Below are 22,365 nucleotides of genomic sequence, written 5' to 3'. Positions count from 1 at the left end.
GTTTTTGAAATATGAATAACTAAACTGTAGCTGAAAATAAGTCTAGGACCATTGTTTTCTAAATCGATTGCTACCCAGGTCCGTGGACAATTGTGGGTTACCCCCATTATATCATAATGACACTCAATACTGATGGCAGTCATGGAGCATGGGAAAGGTCAGCCAAGAGACGAGCATGTCTAAATATTAAGTATTGAGCCTGAGGTGAAGAAGGAAATGGGATGATGAAGGCGAGTGGGACAGTAGTGTAAAGTGACTGACAACTGATGGCAGCAGGGCATGAAGGCTTTCAGCACATGGGGTTCTGATAGGCGAGAGGCAGGCTAACCGGGAATGCATATGGAGGGGAAAAGGTAGCAGGAAGGGAAGGAGATTAAAGTATTATGGTGGGGCAGCAGAAAGTAGGTGGGGAGGCACAGGGAGAAGGCAAGTGTTAGAGGGCATTACTGTAAGGACTTAAGTTATGCATTGTGGCCAGTGGGCAGCACCAGCTGACATGTGGCATTGGACAATGGTTTGGAATTTAAGGGCTGATGGACAGGTGTGGGTATATGGTGATTGTCAGCAAGTAGGGAAAGAGTCTATTTTGTCTGGCGGTGACCAAGAGCAGGTGATACCATTTTGACAGAGTGGTCAATGGGAAGAAAAGCATCTATTGTCAGCAAAGAATGCAAGATCAAGGAAGAAAAAGTTAGGAGAGTTTCTGGCAGCTTGTGTGTGCCATCGAAAAGGGAGGAACCAGTTTGGTGGCCGTTGGCCCAATAGTAGCATCGAAGTGTACCGGGTAGAATCACGGTTTCTCCCAGGTGGCCACCAAGAGAATGGCAGAACAACAGTGATAAATGACCTCTATGCAGCATAGAGCATGAGGTGCCAAGTATGAGTGATTTGGGTAGAAGACGGACCAAAAATTGATATGGTGGTGGGAAGAGACTATAAGTCAGTTGTTGGGGTATATAGAGGATATGTTGGAAGATCTGGAAAAAGATGAATTTGTGCAAATATCTGAGAGGGAACCTGGAAGTAATATTAAAGAGAGAGGCGAGTGGAGATGGTGAAAACAAGAGTTGATATTGAGGTGCACGAAGGGGGATGGAGCAAACAGAGGGAGGGAAATTGCTATTTTGTAGAACCAGGATCATAGCAAAGGTCTGGCAAACAAAAGGTGTTATGTGTAAATGGGGAATATCTTAGTTTGTGGTAAAGTTCTGCAGAGAGGACAACGTTGTTGAAATCAGATAGACTGCAGTGTGCTAGACTCAGAGAGAGTAACTTGAGGTGACGAAAAAGAGAAGGAAACAGGTAGGTGTATGGTGGAATCTGGCAGTCAGAGGCGACATAGGGAGTCATGAAAATGGAAAGGCCATGGATGACAAAGGGTTGGGCATGGCTAAGGAAGGTACATGTGCCAAAGATGGCAACAGCAAAGCGGAAGAGGGGAAGAAAGTACCAGAAGTTTGTAAGGAAGAAGAAGATGGACCAGAGGTGGATACATTATCCGGATTGTCATATGTGGAGATAACTAAGGCTCTAGGGGCACATATAATGATGAGTACTAAAGTGAAGATCCAGAAATGAGTGTTTGTTGAAGTTTGCGTCATCAATGTCTATTGTGCAAAAGAGGAGGTGGGGAATGTTCAAATATTTACATGCCATTCACAAGGCTCAGTTAAGCCAAGGGGCGGCTAGGATGGGTCAGATATGATGAAGAGCTGAGGTTGTGATTGGAATGGGTTTCAGATGGGAAGTGTGGGGGAGTTAGATATTGATGTTTCATTGCAGTTGACAGCACTACTTATAGGAGGCCCTACAAACTACAATGCTCACAATCTATTTACCAGCCTCTTTCTTGGTTATTCACCTATTTTTTTTGGGGGGGGGGGGTGGAAAGAGGTCAAATGCACTTATCCCATGACAGAGGGTTGTGTAAAAGAAAATATTGCAAATTCAACCACAAATGTCTAAAAGTGTAGGAAAAGCATGCAGTCAGTCATCCAGTGTTTCAGACATGTGGGTGGTGGATGGCAGGGGCAGCTAGGGACTGGGCTTGCAGAATAATATGGGAAAGGGCTGATATGCCAGTTAGAAGGAATTTGAATTGGAATATTGGCTGGGCATCTACCCATACAAAGACATTGCATTGTTGTTCATTTAGAGGTTTTAAGGTGCTTTTAACTGGGTTACAAAGGGCTAAGGGTGCAGAGATGGGCAGATAACCTTTAATATCCCAAAAAATACCCTGAGGCGCGGAGGAGGAAGTTGAAAAAGAGGTGAAGGGTGGCTAAGATAAGACTTTCAGGGACAAAGGTATCGTGCTATGGAAAAATAAATGAAGCGGCACAAGACAGCGTGTCCTGCCTGTTTGCAGGCAGGTGAAATGCATTTAACAAAATAGTGCGCGGAGGCTGTAATTAAAGCCTGCCGAGCAACAACACACGTAACAGGGGGGGTTGCCATGGGAGGTTACAAATGAAGACAAGGCGATACTAAGGAGGGACTACCAAGCCTAATAAGGAATCAGAAGCTAGCATTTACCATTGACAATGACACAAACCAATGAAAAATATGGGCGGGGAGTCAGCAGAGCTTCACCTCCATAGTCCGAATACAGCATGCCCCCAGAGCAGCACATGCGCTGCCCAGGCTCAACTTAAAAAGAACTTACAGGCACATGCATCAAAGGAAAAACCGTTCGCAAACGGGCAGATTCTCAGAATCTGCCCCTTTGCGACCGGTATTTTTGCATTTGGGATGCATCATCCCAAATGCAAAAATCGCAATTTAAGGAATCTCTAAATTGCGATTACTTAAATTGCGATTGCATTTAAGGAATCCCAAATTGAGATTCCTTAAATGCAATGCATTAAAGTAAAAAAAATTGCGATTTCGCTAATAGGGGGAGCAAATTACCATGAAGTTGAATTTCATGGTAATTTGCAAAAACTTTGAAAAATGCACTTTTGTGCATTTTTCAAAGTTTCATGTTGCGCACACACATGCCCTTAGAGCATGTGTGTGTGCAACATATGTGCACAGATCAATTTCAGGGGTGCAATAGGGTGTCATTTTGACACCCTTGCACCCTTGAAATTTCATGAGCAATTTGCGAGTACCTACTGGTACTCGCAAATTGCTCATGAAATCTCCAATTCATTCCTATGGGCCTGGAGGCCCATAGGAATGAATGGGACGGCATTCCTTAATTGCGACTCGCAATTTGCGAGTTGCAATTAAGGAATGTGTAGGAATCGCTATTTTTATAGCGATTCCTACATGCATAGGCTTTTGCAATTCCTTAATTGCGATTCCTTAATAATCGCAATTAAGGAATCGCAAAAGTCTACGTTGATGCATGTGCCTGTTAGGGAAGTATCTGCGACATTGGGGAAGTTATAGATAAAAGATGCTGTTTTGTTTATATTAAGAAAAGCGCTGGAGAGGAGTGGGGTTTGGAGGCTTTGGCTAGACATTTCCATGTTCAGCAAGATTTATTTAGGCTGTGGTCAGGTTTATTGTGTTTATGTTATCCACTCCTGTCCAATGAAAGCGGTTTTCTCTACAGAATTCGCATGTTTGACGTTCTTGCGCCATATTACCCGAAAAAACACAACAGCCTTACATCCATGCACTCTGACGTACACACACCAACCCAATGCAAATTAAAGCGCTTCATGACCTTACAAGGGCGATGAAACGCTATATGATTAATCCACCCAAACAAAACAGGAAAGCACTTTACATCTTGACTAGGGTATGACAAGCGCTTTATAAATGACACTACAATAAAAAGGCCTGGCCCCTCTGAAGCTGGCTGCAAGGATATTGTTCCTTCCCTATCTGGCGTGACCCCTACCACCACCAGTACAAGCGTCACAGCACACACTGGGCGCAGATGTCTGCGCCCCTAACGGTAGCAGAAGTACAGACGGCTGGTCTGGAGCGGCGCTGCTGTTACTCGACCTTTCACTTTGAAAAGCAAGATGAAAGCGCAATTTCAAACGTCCCTTAGACCTCCTTCCGCTCTCATTCAACATGAACAAGCGACGCCAGAAAATGCCCCTTTCATTCGCTCAGACCTGACAATGGAGCAGTGGCATTTTCTTTGTCACGGGCACAGGCTAAGAGCTGCTGTGTGGGTGTACCGTGGGCCGCGGCCACTCTGCAGGTCGCTGCCTTCTTATGCACAGAAGACCCGCAAATGAGGTGCAATTAGGATCAGCACGGAGCGCGGGCTCTGAAAGGGAAGGAGGCCGGACCCGCTCAGTGACCGCTGGCCTGGCTGCAGTGTGTCATGGACCCTAGTGCAAGGAAGGAAATGGCCACTCTGGTTACTATTTTAATGGTAAAACACAGCAATAATCGTAGTTCAATGGGCTGTTCAGGCAGTGCTTAAATTGTAAACAAAATAAGTGCCAGTGGCGTAGCAAGGGGGGGTGGGGGCGGTGCGCCCCATGCAGTACAAGTTTTCGGGGAGGCGCAACCACCCCCACTTGCATGCTTTTTCCGCGGGGCAGCAAAAGTAGAAATCTTTGCCAGCAACCCCCCCTTGTGCCCAGCTACGCCACTGGCCAGGGCTCTCCTCAGGAGGCTACTGCAGCTTGTACCACACATTGCCCCTGCCATGCTGCCAATGATAGTAACAACACAACTACTAACAATTCTGTGACAATTCTGACTATTTCAGGCCCCCAAAGCTAAAAGAATGGCTTGGGGGTAGGTAATAGCAATTTTTAATGAATATAGCATTAAGAATTAGCTGTTGTGGTCATCTCTAAATTACCTAGACAGCACCACCTTGTGACAGGCTGTGCTGACAATTAAGTGTCGGTGCCGAGCACTTGAATCCACCGGCTCCAATAAAGAAGCGCCTTCAGGCCTTTGCCACTGCACCTGCTGCACCAATAAAAGCTATGCCCATCCTGGCTTGGTTGAGACTTAACACTGTACTGGGTGAGGGTGTCTGGTGTATGGAAGAGGGCACAGGAGAGCACCTGCCAACCAAACCTTGCATCAGAGATGCTGACCAGAGGGCCTTTGGCTTGATGACCAGGAACATTACATAGTCTTGCCGGAAAAACACATGCCCGCCTTCTCTTCTAGAACTCACAGAAGAGGAATTCATTACGGGCACCAGGAGATGGGGACGTCTGCAGAAACAGAGTACCTGGAGGACATCTACTCTCCTATTTCCTTTGACACCCCCCACCCCCACCCCGCCGTGGATAATGAGTGGGGTATTTTGGTGACTGACTCTCCCCCCACCTCTCCCTTTAATCCAGCCAATAATCCCTCTCCCTCTTAGCTCATCTAAAATGAGATTGCATTTCCTTGTACTGGCCAAACCCCTTCACCACAGTGAGACTGCTCAGCCCTTCCCTTGTCACTATCATGCTGCTTATGCACACCCTTCCACACTTCTTCAACTCTTAGGCCACATGTCCGCTCTCATACATTTTGTGCCCTGTTTTCAGCAGAGCAGACCTCCAGTTGGCACATTTTCAATGCACCGACTTCCAGCGAGTGTTTTTTCTCTTGGTCCACCCAGGTGACACATGCTTATCCTCACCTTAAACAGAGAATGGAGCACACAAGGGAAAGGTCACCAGGATCAACTTAGTCCTACAAGATCTTTGATGCATGAACTTCTAAATCCGTTCTTGTCATTCCCATGGCAACCATGTGTGAAATGCCCAGGGTAGCAGAAGTGACAGACACTTTGACCTTGAATGTCATTTTAGGTTAGATCCTCCAGAAACACCCTTAGCCGCTCAATAGATTTATTTGTTGCTGAGGGACTAATTACAAAGCAATGAGTGAGTAACTAAGATAGTCAATAGGGCTCTTAGACCCATGTTTACTTGATTTTCCTGCTGAAGCCTCCCTGAACCCTGAAACCAAGAGTAGCAAGGTCTGTGTCGGGGGTCCTAAAGAGCAAGTCATGGGTAGCAGCTTCTACGTCAGGCTACCCCTCAATGGTGTCCATGCATCAGGGCCTCCATTTATCCCCCTGGTAAAGCAAAACCCTCCCCCCCCATTCCAAGCTGGCCTGATCCTGAACACGTTCCCTTCTTACATATACTCTCTCTTCTGGACTCTGACCACTCTTTCCTTCCACTCTCATTATTCCCTATTCTCAAAGCTCTCAATGGCTCAAAAAAATGACTCAGAGCATTTCCGCAATCCATTTTGCTACACTGAGCTGCGTAATTTTCAAAGCACAGGGATGCGTTGTATTAACAACAAGACCACACATCTGTGTGCTTTCCCCTTTGCTGGTACACAATTTGCTGCCATACACCAGTGCAGACACCCTTGCGTCATGTTGCAAGGGTGCCTGCACTGTGGGGATGATGGTTTTCGTGCAGGAAGGGACACCTTGCTGCACAAAAACAATCATTGATAGCTTTTTCCATTTTCTATATATGCTGCAGAATGCAGCGCACATAGAAAGAGGAAAAACTGAGGAGAAATAAAAGTATTTCTCCTCATTGCGCCACTCTTATGCCTCCCCTGGGAAGACGTAGGATTCTGACGCATTCCCAGTTTTACAAAACTTTGCAAATTTGGGAATCTCAGGGACCATGAATGTTGCGTGGGAACACCCACAGCAACACTCATTTGAACTCCCCTTTCACGCAGAGTAATGCCTGAAAAGGGCCCATATTTACAAGGCCGTGAAAAGTCATGCAGGATGACTTTACTTGGCCTTGTAAATAGGGCAGGCACACTGAGTCACAGTGCGTCAAAAAAAGAGATGCACCGGCGGTGCAATGGCCTTGCAAACGAGGCCCTAGGTATCTTGTCCAATGGATCATTGCCAATGCCCTTGCATCTTCCTGTAATTTTACTCTGTTAGAGCTCCAACCTGCCCAGTGCTTAATTTGAGCCCGTGGTTGCCAGTGGGGCACACCTGCACTAATTTTTGCGGACCAGCAGATATTTTTTCCCAACCAAAATGTACAGAGAGCTAGAAAGGTAAAAACTCACAAAGGGGAAAGAAGGAGGAAGAAAACGCTGGGAAAACTGTCAGAAAGGGAGAAAGCAGGAACCTGAAAGAGTGAGATAAAGGGGTAGAGTGTGTCTGATAGTGGACGAAAGAGGCATGAGGTGGATTAAAGACGTGGCATCCTTGGTATTCAGTGCGCTGGGCACGGGCTTCTGAGCTTGGGCACTAGCATGCACTGTTTTGCAAATAAAGCACTGTACCTCTCTTTGTACTGTATTTCTCTGCTACTCACTCTCTTATTGTCTTGGCTGAGGGTTTCTCTCTGTAGCAATCCTGCCCGTAACAATATCCTTATCCTGTCTTCTCCTGTGTCTCCCTCCTTCTCCCTTCATTTCCTCTGCTATGGTAGCCCCATTTCTCTCTGTGGCTAACTCGTGCTTTTTCCTCATAGCTTCCACTCTCTCCTATCCAGCCTCAAAACATTGCCTTGTTTTATCTGAAATCCACTGCCTCCTTCTGCTTTCCAAGACCTGCTCTCAATCTCTCTGCAGTGGCGAAAAAGCCTTTCCCTGGAGTACCAGCTTCTTATCTGCATTCTATACATTGCATTTTTATGGTGTGGCTTGACAGCACAGATGTCACCAGACAAATATGTGAGCATTACTAGAGAGGGGCTTTGGCTCCGCCCACATGTTGGGAGCCAGAAGTACCTGTTCCGATTGGGAAGAAGTTGTGTGCTTCCACAAAAAAGTGCTTGCCCTCTACAGAGATGTGATGATTTTGTTTATTTTTCCAACTGCCCGAGTTCAAACTTTCAGGCACACGCATGTCATTGTAATGCTATCAACGTCTCTTAGATATCTAGATAATTCAAGGTGTTTTTCTCAAGCAGCAGTCCAGATGGGAGGATGGCTGCAATTAACCGACATGGATATTTAGGTCTGGCTTGAAAGTTCAACCTAACCTTTCAACCTACACCAGAATTATTCTACAGATTTTCGCTTCCACACAAATACATACGCATTCCCATGCTATTTTCTTGTAATGCTTTACGTTACCATACTGCATTACTATTAAGCCAAACCTATTGGCATTGCCACTGCCTCTTTTAACTCTTACTTCCTCTTCCCAGCTGCTCCTTTAGAAGATGTGACATTGCTTTCTCTTGACAGACCCCTCCCCCCCCTTGCACCACTTTCTGCTTTGCTTTTTCCTGGTCCCTTTACTATTCATTGGCCAATTATGAAAGTTGGCATCTATTTTGATCACACTTTGTGATCCTGGGCAAATCAATGTATATATTACAGTTCACTTATCTGACAACGGTGGGGTGTTTAAGGGCTGAGTAACCACCAGTCTTAAATGCAAAAAATAATAAGACATTTCTAGTAACAGCATAAATGGCACCCCTATTGATCAGGTTTTTGGGTATTCTTTGCAGATCGGTGGGTTATATGTTTCAGTCGGGCTCTGTGCATTGTTCTTGAGCACCACCTGACTGCATTAATCACAAAACCATAAACTGAGCGCAAATTGGCTGCCTAGATAATGGTAGATAGCGTTGACCAAGTTACAATGCTATTAAAGGCAGCCACGCGCCTCCTGGCTGGCAACCAACAAGTAAAGGGCACTGTTCACCTTTGCGAGCAGGCTCTCAGGGGCTGATGAGACTGGTGTCATTAGTGCATCGAATGCATTCCAGACCAGGGCAACAGGACAAAAGTGTCGGTAACACACACACAAGCGCACCGCCCTCCCCTCACCCAAAAAGATACTCAGAAACAGGAACACACACTGATAGACTGAAACGCACGCATGCACGAACACATTGACACAGATGGATGCACACACACACACACACAGACACACACACAAACACCACACATAAATGCTCCACCCTCTACGACCCACACAGACACACAGAAACAGGCCCACACACTGATAGACTCAAACACACACATGAACGAACACTTTGCCATAGATGGATGCACACACACAGACCACACATGAACGCTCCACCCTCTCACACCCACACAGATACTCAGAAACAGGCACACACACACTAATAGTCTCAAACACACGCATGCACAAACACATTGACACAGGTGGATGTACACACACACACACACACATATAAACACTCCGCCCTCCTTCACCCACATAGACACTCAGAAACAGGAACAGACACTGATAGACTCAAACGCACGCATGCACGAACACATTGACGCAGATAGATGAACACACACACATAAATGCTCTGCCCTCCATCCCCCACACAGACACTCAGAAACAGGCACACACACTGATAGACTCAAACACATGCATGCACCAACACATTGCCACAGATGGATGCACACACACACACCATACACATAAACACTCCACCCTCCCTCACCCACACAGATACTCAGAAACAGGCACACACACTGATAGACTCAAACACATGCATGCAACACACATTGGCGCAGGTGGATGTACACACACACCACACACACACAAATGCTGCACCCTCCCTCACCCACATAGATACTCAGAAACAGACACACACACTGATAGATTCAAACACACACATGCACAAACACATTGACACAGATGGATGCACACACACACATACACACAAACGCGCTGCCCTCCCCTCACCCACACAGATTCTCAGAAACAGGCACACACACTGCTAGACTCAAACACATGCATACAAAACACACTGACACAGGTGGATGCACACACACACTACACACACACAAATGCTCTGCCCTCCCTCACCCCATAGATACTCAGAAACAGAAAGACACACTGATAGAATCAAACAGATGCATGCACAAACACATTGACACAGATGGACGCACACACACAAACACACACACCTCACACACACACAAATGCACTGCCCTCTCCTCACCCCCATGGATACACAGAAACAGGCACACACACTGATAGAATCAAACACACGCATGCACAAACACATTGACACAGATGGATGCACACACACACAAACACACACACAAATGCACTGCCCTCCCCTCACTTATGCAGATACCTAGAAACAGGCACACACACTGATAGACTCAAACAAACACATGCAAAAAAATTGACACAGGTGATTGCACACACACACACACAAATGCTCTGTCCTCCCCCACCCACATAGCTACTCAGAAACAGACACACACACTGATAGACTCAAACACACGCATGCACAAACACATTGACACATATGGATGCACACACACACCACACACACAAATGCACTGCCCTCCCCTCACCCACACAGATACTCAGAAAAAGGCACACACACGGATATATTTAAACACACGCATGCACAAACACATTGACACAGCTGAATGAACACACACCTACCACACACCCAAATGCACTGCCCTCCCCTCACCCACACAGATACTCAGAAACAGGCACACACACTGATAAAATCACACACATGCATGCAAAACACATTGACACAGATGGATGTACACACACACACACAACACACACACAAACGCTTTGCCCTCCCTCACCCACATAGATACTCGGAATAGACTCAAACACACACATGCCCAAACACATTGACACAGATGGATACACACACACACACACACACACACACACACACACACACACACACACACACACACACAAACGCACTGCCCTCTCCTCACCCACACAGATACTCAGAAACAGGCCCTCACACTGATAGACTCAAACACATGCATTCACAGACAGATTGACACAGCTGGATGCACACACACACACACACACAAGAGAACACACTCAAACGCTCTGCCCTCCCTCACCTACACAGATACTCAGAAATAGACACACACACTGATTGACTCAAACACACAGAAGCACAAATACATTTACAATGCTGGATGCACACACACACACACACACACACACACACACACACACACACACAAACGGTCTGCCCTCCCTCACCCACACAGATATTCAGAAACAGACACACACTAATAGACTCAAGCACACGCATGCACAAATACTTTGACATAGGTGGATGCACACACACACACATATACATGCCCACCCACACACACAAACTTACACATACAAATACGGGTTCACAAATACCCCCACACACATACAAATACACACAAGCCCACAAATATACACAGATCCACACACACACACACACACACACATATATGCATACTCACATGCATACATGCTTACTGAGCCTGCCTGCGATCATCTGTGTAAATGTTTAAAAATACCTAGTAAAACCATTAAAGTTCATAGTTTGGCCATTGAGAGTTGCTAAGGACAAAAGACCAGGAGAGCCCAGTGCAGGTGGCGCCCGGACATTTTTTCACTTTCCCTTGAAGTTCTCCTGTACTGTGGTAAATATTTCATTACCGGTACTATTTTTTATGCGGTAAAGTCTAGTAAGAATAACTCAGTAAATATAAGAGGCAGAATCCGTGGTATTAGAGGTTCTAAAAGGCTTTATTCCTCTACAAAGGAAATACAATTCGAATTGCAGGCTTCACACTCCATCACCATGAGGGTTCAGGAAGGAAGGCAATACATTATTGACAGGTAATCACTTTTATAAGAAATACATTATAGTGTAACAGATGCAGGAGGCGTAACAGTTGATAAGAGAGATAAAATATGCATACGTAACCAAAAAGGCGGACATATAGGCGTAACTTAGAAAACGTCATTATACATGATGTCACAAGCGGGTGGATCCATAAGAGAATCCTGCAATGTCAGCAGAAATATTTGGCAGAGATGCGCGCGCAGCCGCATGACGTGTGATTGACGTGCAACTAGAGGGTGAAGGGGACTTGACATTTAGCTCTACATGTGGAGACAGAAGTCTGAGGGGTCATGTCAACCTAATCCCAAATCATATCTAATATCTTATGTTTAAAGAACTGTATTATCCAAAAGGAAAGGTCTCTCGGACGGAATCTATTCTATTCTGACTGTTAGTGCGTGTACGAGCGTCTAAGTGTCTACATGAGATGCGAGGGGGCAGGAATCTTCCATGGTAACAGGGGCTATGAATTACTTGCATGAGGACAGTGAGGCCTGGCCCTTTGCACGGTAGCTGGAAGAATGTTTACCTAAACTACTAGACAGGAATGCATCGGATGAGGAGCGGAGCAGATAATCTTGAAGGTGAAATACAGTTTTTGGCAGGCAACAGGCTGGATCAGGCACCGTTAGCCGCGCAGGGAGGAGGACAAAGTTCATGGATACAGATGCATGCTCGGACTGGAGCTTTCAGAGGCAGAAGGCAGGAAAAGGCTTGATGGCAGAATTCAGGGCCTACTCGCCTGAATCTGTAAAATGTGGAAAGTGAACCACATAAAGTCGGTGGCCTTTCATACTTAGGAATGGAATATCTGACCCATTCATGGTGGATCTGAAAGAGGACATGTTGACGGTGGACGCACATGTATTTGCGTCTTCAAAACTGGAGCTGGAGGGAACATACATGTACTTATAGCATGCACATGGAGCCGTTGGGGTCTACGATAGGGGACATAACTGATCACAAAATTCATATTTCCTCATTCCCTCCTTGTCCCCTACGGACCCTCAGGAGATATCGATCTTCATCAATCCATCGATCTGTTCATATAGCATCATTTGTTCTTCTTTCTTCTTCCGGGATTTTGAACGAAAACTTGGAGGTGGGATACACGATGTGGCACACAGGCCACAAATCGCTGGCCCACATTGTAGACATAAGCAGCAACTGAATAGTATGAGAAAGCCAATACCTAGGAAGGATAGGATCCTCCATCCCCAGGCTGACAACATGCTCCAGAACCAGCCGGACCAAGTCCAGGTGCCTGGGCTCTGGTGTATCTGGCTTATAATCTTATGAAGGCGGGTTATGGCTTTATATACTGACGGTGAATTTTCTGGTATGAAAATGCAGCAACTTGATCCGATGACCCTACAAGCTCCGCCCCTATCGGCCAGGATGACGTCAAGGACAAGACGATTTTGAAGCACAACAATCCGCATAGCAGACTGCTCTTCTGTTAGATTGCCTAAGGCGGAAGTAGTCTCGTTTACTACTGCTTCAAGGGTTCTAGTTAATCTACGTATCAGTTTACTATTAGTGACTGTTCCTATATAAGGAAAGAAACCTTTATTGAAATCTGTGTATTGCTCCCATGCCGTTTCAGTGTAATCGACAATCGGGAGATCTCTCTGCTGTCTATTGTGTACTAAATGGGTATTTCTGTGATAATCAGGAGGAGCTAGGAAAACTGGTGGCAGAAGGAATGCTATGTAACAGGTACCATCCCAATCTAGAGGTAGACGTATATCTGCGGTCTGGCCACATATGAAGTAGGAATGACGGGAAGCTCTAAATGTAGATTTGCCTTGATCACTGAATTTTATTACAGTGGTGCATTTACTATGGCCCACGTGTATGGAACCATTCTTTCTTACACATAATTCCCCTTTAACTGGGAATACTGACATAGCGGGCAAGATTGGTGTGGCTTCGGATTCAACATTCAGGATCATGAGGTTAAGTGTAAAATTACCTAATCCATATACTTCATTTTCTAGATCAGTTCCTGTTCTTTTGGGAAGTCCCTCCTTGTTAGGGTAGCAGACTTTAAGCAAAACTAGGTTCAGGTTTCCCCATACCCAGTTGTCTTGATAAACTGCGGAATTTGAATCTAGGGAATTAATCAAACTAAACCATGCTCCACAGGAGCCATTGTGTGTGAACGGATACGGAAAGAGGGGCAAAACTCCCTTATAGTTCTGATAGGGAGGGAGTCGGCCACATATCCAACAATTTGTAGCATTGCTGGTCTGATGGGAATGATGTAACATACTGATGAATGTGTTGTTGCGCAGCGCAAATCTATAGGACAACTCATGCGGAGGTAATTCGCTAAAAGAATGTTCAGCAGTAACATTGTAAGCACGTTTAGAAATAGGGTAATACATATGCAGCAATATACTAAAAATGATGATCAGAAGACTTAGAGAAAACAAAATTAATAATGTTACTGTGCAGTGACTACGAAGTGATTTACAATACGCATGCTTTTTAAGCTGCATCTGTTGATTTCTTTCTCTATTCCGGTCTAGAGGATACATGTCAGAGACAAATTCAACCGATTCACCTTGGAGAGGACTTAAACAATCAAATTGTCTGACTTGCTAGACCGTAATTTCAGTTTATAAAGTTCTGTTTTCGTGGGTTCAACCAAGGGGAGCTTTGAGTCTGTCTGTGAGGAAATGCAGGGCTCAGTATCCACACTGGACGGTAGTCCATAAAATTTCTTGATATGACTCGAGTGCAACCACCCTTTACGTCCCTCGATCTTCACGGCTGTCCTTGTGGTTAGTAGAACAAGCTTTGGCGATTTCCACCTAGGCTCCAGTTGGGTCTTCCGGTCGAAATTCCGCACTAGGACCATATCACCTGGAACCACGTCATGGGGCTTTACCTCAGTGTTATCGGGAAAAGCTGCAGCTACCTGTGAACGACAAGATTGTAGTGCAGACATCAAGGAAGCCAGGTAATCTGTCAGCATATTACAGTCAACATCAGTGATTTTGCGAGGTATAGGCGTCCCCCACATATTTGGTGGTCTACCGAAGATCACCTCGTACGGGGATAGCCCTGTTCGAGAATGTGCTACCATTCTCATGTAAAAGAGTGCAACTGGTAAGGCTACTATCCAATCGACACCTTTTTCTCTACATATTTTGGACAATCTAATTTTCAGAGTTTGATTATGGCGTTCCACGAGACCTGCTGCCTCAGGATGTCGGACACAGTGGAATTTCCATTGGTAGCCTAACAAAAGTGAAACGTGTTTCATTAGTTCGGATGAGAATGGCTGGCCGTTATCTGAGTAGACAACACGTGGCAAACCATACCGTGGGAAGAATTCTCGAACTAACTGTTTGGCAGTAGTCGGGGCAGTGTAATCTGAAACCGGGTAGGCTTCTGTCCAACGGGAAAGAGCACAGACAACTACGAGAACATATTTGAATCCTCGACATCGTTCCATCTGGATATAATCCATCTGGAGGACTTCAAAAGCATGATCGGGAGGTTGAAATCCACCCTGCTCTACGGGGATGCTTTTACCTGGATTAAACTGACAACATATCATACAGGTACGTACTTTCTGTTTGGCTGCTGCTCGCAAGTGTTTGTTGAACCAAATGTGTTGAATGCTGTCTAGCATAGCTTTTTCTCCTAGGTGTGCTGGACTGTGTATTGTGTTAATGATGACTTGAACCATGGAACCCGGAAGAAACCATATAGATTTTTCCTTCGTCATCCATCCTTGATCCGTTTGGATCCCTCCTAATTCAGTCCATTTCTTTAATTCTTCTGGTGTAGCGTGTGTCTGTATGTCAATTATATCAAGGGCGGGATCCTTAACTGTCATGCAATATGTTGGTGTCGGAACTATTGTCTTTGTCGCGTCAGTTGTATGAGTCTGGTTCTGAGCAGTCTGTTTAGCTGTTCTGTCAGCTAGGTCATTACCCTGAGAAATGATATCGGTAACCTTTGTATGAGCTTTGCATTTCATAATCGATATTGCAGTAGGTAAATGAATCGCATCTAATAGGGCTTGAATGAGGGGTCCGTGTTGGATGTGGGCACCGTGAGAAGTTAAATAACCTCTCTCTCGCCACAGCACGCCGAAGTCATGGACGACTCCGAATGCATAACGTGAATCTGTGTATATGTTGACTTTCTTATTTTTGGCTTGAATACAGGCTTGTGTCAGAGCGATGAGCTCTGCTGCTTGGGCTGACAAAATGTTAATACAAGTTGTTTCAATGACTTCAGTGTCTGTTGTGACTGCGTAAGCGGCCACTAACTCTCCTGTACTTGTTCTCATACATGAACCATCTACATACAATGTCAAGTCTGGATCTAATAAAGGGATATCTGTCAAGTCTTGTCTGGGTTTTGTCGTGATAGTAATGACTTCAATACAATCATGTGCTAATGGATCTGTTCCATTTACTGGCAAAAGTGTGGCAGGATTTAACGTATTACAACGTCTGATTTCTATGTGTGGCTGAAACAATGTCAATTCGTAACCGGTGAGTCTCGCTATAGTCAAGTGTTGTGTTTGTGTGCGGTTCAAGAGAACCTCTACTGCGTGTGGTACTTGTACTGTCAATTGATGTCCTAACACTATGGCATCGCTTTGTCTGATTGCTAAAGCTGTTGCTGCCACTGATTTCAGGCACGCAGGAAGAGCCTGAGCTACTGGATCTAATGTACTAGAGAAATAAGCACATGGTTTGTGTGATCCTGCTTGTTCCTGAGTGAGTACTGACAAGGCAGTACCTTCGCGTTCTGTAACAAATAGTGTAAACAGTTTATTGTAACATGGTGTTGCTAAAACAGGTGCTTGGCATAAAGCTTTCTTTAAGTTTTCAAAAGCATGTGTATGTTCTTGAGTCCAAGGGAGGACAGTCGGTGTGGCGGCCTCCTGTGTTGTCAACTGGATGAGTGGTTTTGCTAGAAATGCATATTGAGGGATCCACTGCCTACAGTATGAAGTGAGGCCTATAAAAGCCCGCACCCCCTTTTGTGTCTTGGGTGGTGGCATGTTAGCAATTAACTGGATGCGGTCGGGTGTAAGCTGTCTTCCCTCCTTGGACAGCGAGTGCCCAAGGTAGACAACTCGCGGGACACAGAATTGCAGCTTAGAAGGGGACACCTTGTGCCCCTTGTCGGCCAGAAATTTTAAAACCGTCAGTGACGCTGCTTCACATTCAGGTTCGCTTCGGGCGGTGATCAGCAGATCATCGACATATTGAAGCAAGGCAGTGTTAACTGGCATGTGGATACTGTCAAGTTCTCGTTTTAGTGCTTGGCTATAGATGCTGGGGCTTTCTGTAAATCCTTGAGGTGCGCGTGTGAATTTAAAACTTCGTCCATTCAAACTGAATCCGAACAAATATTGACTTTCCGGATCTATTGGGACGCTAAAGAAAGCATTCTTGAGATCAATTACAGTGAAGAACGTTGCTTCTGAATCAATAGCAGTTAGTAATGAAGAGATATCTGGGACCACAGGGTATTGTGGTACAATACATTTATTTAATTCGCGCAGGTCAATAACTAATCGATATACTGGTGATGCTTTTGGATCCGTTCTTTTAAGAATCGGAATTATCGGGGAATTGCATACATTGGAGTCGGTTTCGACAACCACTCCTTGTGCAATGAGTTCGTCAATGATTTGCAGTAAGGCCGCAACAGCATCTGGTGGTAACCTATATTGTCGCATTCGTGGTAGTACTACTCCTGTTTTTAGTGTGACTCGATATGGTGTAATGTTCATGCAACCAACATCAGTGGGGCCTTGTGCCCATAAATGCGTAGGTAAGCTCTGCAGCCGGTGATCCATGTCTCTGGACACATAGTGACCTTTAAAATCACGTAAAAATAATCGTACTCCTTCCGGAGAACAACATATTATAGCTCCTAGAGCTTTCAATGTTTTTATACATAACAAGTTTTCTGGACATGATTTAGTAAGCAATAAATCTGTAGTTCGTGTCAATGGACCAACCGTAAGTGGAAGGGGCTGTGTTACGTCATTAATTATGGGTTTTCCTGAGAATCCAAGGGAAATATTTTGTGAGCCTGAGAGGGGTGCCCCTGGAACTTCACTGTGTCGTATAGTTGTTCTGCTTGCCCCTGTATCAAGTAAAAACTTTCTGTCTTCCCCTAATAGTTCACTATGTACATAAGGTCCCTCTTGATCTACAGGAACCTCAATAAGGGGTAAGCCAACTTCCCTCTCTAGGCTATTTCATGTGTATCGCTGATAATCAGGATAATCTGCTTGTGCATACTGGTACATCTGTTGCGTTGTCGCTTGTGTGGCAGCAATAGGCTGCGCTGGTGGTGGTGCTACGGTCTGTTGTGGAGCTGCCTGTTGCGGAGCTAGTTGTTGCGGAGCTGACCTATGTTGTGCATGCTGAGGAATTTGTTGTTGATTCTGATCCTGTCTAGGTGGACGTGGTCTTTCCTGAGTTCTACCCGTGGCGATATTATGTTTCAGAACTGGACAATCGTGTATATAATGACCTTGTTGTTTACAATAGTTACATGTCCCTTTAACTGGACCTGTTGAATCACCCTTTTGGTGACCATCAGCTGGAACTGACTGAGCAACAAGCATTTTCATTTTTGTATCTTTCATACGTCTTTGTTCGTGTTCTTGTTCTTCTCTAATTCTATTGTGGTGATATTGTAACATCTGTAACATCTGTGACGGAGTGTTACCCTGCCAGGTACTCTCAAATTTCAATACTCTATTCTTAACTTGCGGTAGGGAATTTTCAACTAATTTTGTCACAAACAAATGTGGATATGACTCGCTACTTGCTTTTATGCCACTATTTATACCAAAACATTTTTCGAATCGGGAATAGAAATCACTAGTGTCTTCATCTTGCTTTTGTTTACAGGCTGAGATTGCACCCCAGTCCTCCTTTTTCGTAGTTAATAAACGTGGCAGTACCTGTACTAGTAATCCTGGTAGTGCTGTAGTCTTTTCACCAAGCCCTGCTCCTGCAGCTCGGGCCTTTTCTTCGTTTTCTAATGCTGTCCAATCTATCTTTTGGTCTCCTACCTCCCATTCCTTTTCTTTGAGTTTCTCGTAAACACCGGCAGGCATTAACACTTTCAGTATTTTCATAATGTCGGGGTAGGTATACTCTCCCATGAGTAGCATGTCTTTTATCTCACGGTGGAAACCTGCTGGATCCTTGTCATGGCTGGGTACTACTTTCTTCATTTCTAATAATTCGATTTTAGTTATAGGCGTGTATACAAACACGCGTGTAAAGTTATTACCTTCACCTCTGATTGGGTGTACTTCGCGTAACGGATTCAGTCTATCTATGTGATACATTTTTCTTCCCATAGTGGGAACTGGAACGTGTTCTGGGCAAACGAAAGTTATATACTGGTTTCGAAATTCTAGAATTTCTTTAATCAAATCAGTACCTGAACCTCTCCATTTATTCGTGAGTAATTCGGTCAATATGTCAGGTAAGGGTCCAGGATCGGAGTGTTGACTTTTATATAATATAAGGAGGTGTTGAATCATGTATATACTAGCTAAACGCTGTTCGTCTGGGGCAAGATTCAGAAACGTGTGTGCTAGTGCATCATCACTGTATTTGTCGGGACAGTCAGCCCATTGTACTGCTGACCTGGCTAATTCTTGTTCATCCATGGAATCGAGCATATGGTACCCCCTTCGGTCTCGGAGTAGTTTATCAGCAGCTTGGAATAGGTGTTCAGGGGACCTTGTATTTAACATAAGGGTTTGAAAATGTCTATTACATTCTGGACGTATCGGACATATCGGATCATTGAAGCCTCTAGTATTATTATGGGGTCTTCCTCTACCTACGTAAGCTATCGTTTCTATTTGTTCTGATTCTTGCTCCTCCTCTCCCTCTGATTCAATTCTGTCTGCTTCTCGTCTTTCTTTATGTATTCGTTCTACTTCCTTGCGGATCTTTCGGCACATAACTACTATGCATGACTGTTTATCATGTTTCTCGTCTGATATGTTCTGACCCCATTTGGCAAGTTTTTGCATGGTATCATGATCTGCCCCAGGCCTGTCTTGGTTCCTGATCACGCAGTTTATGAAAAAACGTAGTAGTTGTCTTTGTACATCCACTTTCTGGTATTCCATAGCTTCGTTAATACTTTCTGGGCCTCGCCCTGTTTGGACAAAGTGATATATATTGTCTAGGTGTCAAGAAATAACACGGCATCTAGGCCATGCTTATGATACATAAAGTACCCTGGAGTGTCCCTAGGTGGGATGGGAACAGCTTCTTCGAGTACCCCTTTTCTAGTTTTGATCTGTCTTAATTTCGAAAAGAACGGCATTTTTTAGATCTGGTTACTTAATCTTAAACAACCTTAATACAAATAAACACAATAATGAACAGTCATTCACACCACAATATATAAAACGTATTAAAACATTTAATATTTAACATTTAACGAATAATGATGACTAATAAGAAACTAGTTACTGACATAATACTAACACTAAATAATACTTAATTATATGCAAGACATACTAGATATACTGCTAAACAGTACAGATACACTGCTGAAACAGTGCAGACCGGATTTGTGTACCCAAACCCGTCTTGACCGGCACAGACTATGTGCACGTTTAAATGCCTCCCCGGCAATGGTACTCACCGGGTAGCTCGGAACGGAAGGCCTCGGAACTGAACTGAAACTGGACCGGACTAGACTCGACTCGACTGGACTCGGAACTTCGGAACCTGGTGGGCCTCTGTATACCTCGGATCTTGCTCTCTCAGCTAGGCTCTGGTCGGGATACTTCGCACTTCTCACCGCCTCGTCTGGGTGTTGATCGCAGCCTCAGTCACCCCCGCTTGGCCGGAGGGAGATACAGGAAATCCTGCGGGTACGCGTTTTTGTCCGTTCAGCTGTGGCAGGAGACCGGGCCTGCAACGCACCTCCGGCGCGTGAGATGAGAAAGTGTCCCTGTTCGGGCGCCAATTTCTGTGGTAAATATTTCATTACCGGTACTATTTTTTATGCGGTAAAGTCTAGTAAGAATAACTCAGTAAATATAAGAGGCAGAATCCGTGGTATTAGAGGTTCTAAAAGGCTTTATTCCTCTACAAAGGAAATACAATTCGAATTGCAGGCTTCACACTCCATCACCATGAGGGTTCAGGAAGGAAGGCAATACATTATTGACAGGTAATCACTTTTATAAGAAATACATTATAGTGTAACAGATGCAGGAGGCGTAACAGTTGATAAGAGAGATAAAATATGCATACGTAACCAAAAAGGCGGACATATAGGCGTAACTTAGAAAACGTCATTATACATGATGTCACAAGCGGGTGGATCCATAAGAGAATCCTGCAATGTCAGCAGAAATATTTGGCAGAGATGCGCGCGCAGCCGCATGACGTGTGATTGACGTGCAACTAGAGGGTGAAGGGGACTTGACATTTAGCTCTACATGTGGAGACAGAAGTCTGAGGGGTCATGTCAACCTAATCCCAAATCATATCTAATATCTTATGTTTAAAGAACTGTATTATCCAAAAGGAAAGGTCTCTCGGACGGAATCTATTCTATTCTGACTGTTAGTGCGTGTACGAGCGTCTTAGTGTCTACATGAGATGCGAGGGGGCAGGAATCTTCCATGGTAACAGGGGCTATGAATTACTTGCATGAGGACAGTGAGGCCTGGCCCTTTGCATGGTAGCTGGAAGAATGTTTACCTAAACTACTAGACAGGAATGCATCGGATGAGGAGCGGAGCAGATAATCTTGAAGGTGAAATACAGTTTTTGGCAGGCAACAGGCTGGATCAGGCACCGTTAGCCGCGCAGGGAGTAGGACAAAGTTCATGGATACAGATGCATGCTCGGACTGGAGCTTTCAGAGGCAGAAGGCAGGAAAAGGCTTGATGGCAGAATTCAGGGCCTACTCGCCTGAATCTGTAAAATGTGGAAAGTGAACCACATAAAGTCGGTGGCCTTTCATACTTAGGAATGGAATATCTGACCCATTCATGGTGGATCTGAAAGAGGACATGTTGACGGTGGACGCACATGTATTTGCGTCTTCAAAACTGGAGCTGGAGGGAACATACATGTACTTATAGCATGCACATGGAGCCGTTGGGGTCTACGATAGGGGACATAACTGATCACAAAATTCATATTTCCTCAGTACTATGTTAATTTTGTGACAGTACCAGGGTCCCCAAATTATCGAGCCGGACTGGCCATTTATTCCCTCACGCATTTCCCTGTGGGCTGGAGCCGTTGGAGGCGATAGGCGAATGTTGGGGGGGGGGGCTGCTGGTGCCTCTGTCACTTTCCCGAGTTCCTAAAGTTTAACTGCAGCAGGTGCAGGGCAGGGGCTTTAACAGAGATAAAGAGGGAGGAAGGTAGAGATGGAGCAGAGAGAGAGGAGTGAAGGAGAGAGAAAAAGAAGGTTGATTGGGAGCAGAGACTGAGAGAATGGAGTAAAAGAGAAGCATAGAGCTAGGAGAGGAAGGGAGTGGGGCTGTTTGAAGATTTTTAGCAGGACTGCTTTTTGTTCCCGAGTCCAGCCTTGTCAAAGAGCAGGTTCGGTGCCCCAGGGTTGCATAATGGACTATAGCCTATAGATCTCACATGTAAATTTGAGGCTAGGGGCTACCATGGCCCTTTGGAGTGTGAATATTGAATTTATTAAATATTAGGTTAGTGAACATTGACAGGCTGATAAGATCTATTGCAAACATTGGTGTGAAAGAAATATATACTTCAAACATTACCAATACATGTTCACAGACATTTGTCATGCTGTACGTATGGAGGGAATGTTACACACAGCACAGGCA

Source organism: Triturus cristatus, chromosome 7 (assembly GCF_964204655.1).
Source record: "Triturus cristatus chromosome 7, aTriCri1.1, whole genome shotgun sequence".
Lineage (NCBI taxonomy): Eukaryota > Metazoa > Chordata > Amphibia > Caudata > Salamandridae > Triturus > Triturus cristatus.
This window is presented reverse-complemented; position numbering follows the sequence as displayed.